Source organism: Eumetopias jubatus, unplaced genomic scaffold (assembly GCF_037043125.1).
Source record: "Eumetopias jubatus isolate StellerSeaLion01/CBP00866 unplaced genomic scaffold, mEumJub1_p1.0 scaffold_16, whole genome shotgun sequence".
Taxonomy (NCBI): domain Eukaryota; kingdom Metazoa; phylum Chordata; class Mammalia; order Carnivora; family Otariidae; genus Eumetopias; species Eumetopias jubatus.
The window spans coordinates 21,350,112-21,353,056 of record NW_028274822.1 but is presented as its reverse complement, the minus strand read 5'-3'; the positions used below and the strand labels follow the sequence as shown (position 1 = coordinate 21,353,056).

Genomic DNA, 2,945 nt, shown 5'->3' with positions numbered 1-2,945 from the left:
TATCTCTCAAGCCTGATCCTATACAGAAGCTATCCTGATGCATTCAGATATAGCATAAAAGATCCTTCAACCAATAGCAAGTTTTTTCAGCATGCCAAGAAACATTCAGATGTTTCCCAAAAAAAAAAAAAAATCAGGTATTTAACATTGGAGACACAAAACAGTTGCCTGACAGTTGATTTAATGTTTCTTTTTTTTTATCCAGATGTTTTAGTATCTCATACACACTTTCTAACTATTTTGGTGCAATATTTCTTTGTACAGCTTGGCATTTTGAAGGTTGTATTGTTTTAACATTGGTAAGTACAATAAATACGAGAGTAAGAAATGATTTTTGTTTCCAACTGAAAAGTATAATGAGCAGATTCATGGCTTTAAAGGGAAAGAAAGGATTAGCACAAGTAAATTACTAACTAAACTTTCTTTTAAAAAATCATTTTCCTCCACACTTAGACTTTAACTTTCCCTTGTATTTGCAGATTAGAATGTAAGACAGCTAAACTTCAGCTGAAGGACATTATAAGGCATTCTAAAGTTTTAGGTTACTTTCATCAAAGAGCCCCGTCCTTATTTAGCACTTTAAAAATAGTATAGGGATGCCTGGGTGGCTCAGTCGGTTAAGCATCTGCCTTCGGCTCAGATCGTGATCCCAGGGTCCTGGGATCGAGCTCCGCATCGGGCTCCCTGCTCGGGGGAAAGCCTGCTTCTCCCTCGCCCACTCCTCCTGCTTGTGTTCCCTCTCTTGCCGTCTCTGTCTCTGACAAATAAATAAATACAATTTTTTTTTAAATTTAAAAAATAAAAATAGTATATAAAATAAGTCTAAAGTCCCTTAAAATTCTAAACCTCTCCCTGAACGTGAACACTCTTTAATCTTAAGAATAAAATTCTAGCTCCTTTTGTGCCTAGCACAGCCATGGCTCGTGGTCCCAAGAAGCATCTGAAGCATGTAGCAGCTCCAAAGCATTGGAGGCTGGATAAACTGACCGGTGTGTTTGCTCCTTGCCCACCTACTGGTCCCCATAAGCTGAGAGAATGTCTCCCTCCCATCATTTTCCTAAGGAACAGACTTAAGTATGCCCTAACAGGAGATGAAGTCAAGAAGGTCTGTATGCAGCATTTTATTAAGATTGATGGTAAGGTCCAAACTGATATAACCTACTGCTGGTTTTATGGATGTCATCAGCATTGACAAGACCAGGGAGAATTTCTGTCTGATCTATGACAGCAAGGGTCGCTTTGCTGTTCATCAGATCACACCTGAAGGAGGCCAAGTATAAGTTGTGCAAAGTGAGAAAGATCTTTGTGGGGACAAAAGGAATCCCTCATCTGGTGACTCATGATGCACGCACCGTCCGCCGTCCTGAGCCCCTCATCAAGGTGAATGACACCGTTCAGATTGATTTGGAGACTGGAAAGATTACCAGTTTCTTCAAGTTTGATACTGGTAATCTGTGTATGGTGACTGCGGGTGCTAACCTGGGAAGAATTGGTGTGATCACCAACAGAGAGAGACACCCTGGTTTGTTTGACGTGGTTCACGTGAAAGATGCCAATGGCAACAACTTTGCCACCCGACTCTCCAACATTTTTGTTATTGGCAAAAGCAACAAACCATGGATTTCTCTTCCCCGTGGAAAGGGTATCTACCTCACCATCACTGAAGAGAGAAAGAGACTGGCGGCCAAACAGAGCAGCGGGTAAAATGGTCCCTAGGTGACGTGACTGGAAGACTTTATACTTAATTAAAGGTCATATAGCACGAAAAAATAAATAAATAAATAAATAATAAAAATAAAAATAAAATTCTATTCAGCATGTTTCCAAGGGCTGTGGCCCATCATTGCCATGGGCTCTCCAACCACATGCAGGAGCAGCCTGGAGAGACTTTGACAGCACAAGTCAGCCTATACCTGCAACTGCCACTCACCTTGCCTAGAACAGCTCAGGACGTGGGCTGCAAGCTGAGTATCTGAGTCCAGCTGTTTCCATAAACTTCCATGTAGATGGGTGTATTAGAACAACTTTTTGGTTTGGAGCAAAAAAATAAAATAAAATTCTACTTTACTCACATTATCCTATTTCAAATGGATAGTTGACTTAGTCATGAATTGCCTTGTGTCTGTCTGACACATTTTTTTTTTCATTTCCTGAATGAGATTTTTTGTAAATGGAACTTGTGTCAGGATATCATCTCTGGTCTTTTCATATCCTTATTCTCTTTTCTTTCCCTTTATTTCTTGAAGCCAAAGATAGAAGAACTCAAAAAAAAGACATATGAGTTTGAACAAAAGGCCTGCTTATATTGAACAAGAAGGTATCATTCAGGGAGTCTAAAGATAAACTCAGGATGGTTACTTTAGCCATTCTCGTGGGGGCCATTTTCAGCCCAGAGCCAAGGACAGAAGCAGAGGCTCGAACTCTCGTTTTATTGTGTTCAGTGTGTTTTGGATGCACTAAAGCAGCAAAATGTAGGCTAATCTTCCCCGGCCGTAGGTGACTGGAGAAAGGAGTCAAAATCCAGAAATTCATCTTACACACACACACACACACACACACACACACACACACACACACCACTTTGTACATATATTCATAAGGTTACTCACATATATAAATCCATTTAAACCTGTACTATATTATCAATCCTGCCAACGCTGTGCTAGAGACATTCCAATGCTCTAAAAACACATATGAGGACAGAGCATCCTCCTCTGCTGTTTTCTCTAACAAGAACAATGCTGGTTATTCTCTGAATGTGAGCTATGCAAAGGAGGCACCCTACCATCTGCTGCACTTGCTAATGAATATGTTGCCATCACAGAAAAAAACACTGGGAAAGAACCTTGAAGAACACCTAATTCCTCCGTGAAAGCTGGAAAATGAAAGGTAAGTGGGAGTGGATGACTTTCCCGAGGTCTCCCCAGGAAGTCAGTGGCATAGCA

At 40.7% G+C, this 2,945-nt stretch overlaps 1 non-coding gene and 1 pseudogene across 1 annotated transcript; both read left to right on the top strand.

The window, feature by feature from the left end:
* The first annotated feature begins 907 nt into the window (after positions 1 to 907).
* LOC114208883 (small ribosomal subunit protein eS4, X isoform-like) lies at positions 908 to 1,704 on the top strand (annotated as a pseudogene).
* A 109-nt stretch (positions 1,705 to 1,813) lies between these two features.
* Positions 1,814 to 1,943, top strand: LOC114208951 (small nucleolar RNA SNORA44). The gene has a single exon (XR_003609197.1). It is a non-coding gene; the product is annotated as a small nucleolar RNA SNORA44 (small nucleolar RNA).
* Positions 1,944 to 2,945: the final 1,002 nt, after the last annotated feature.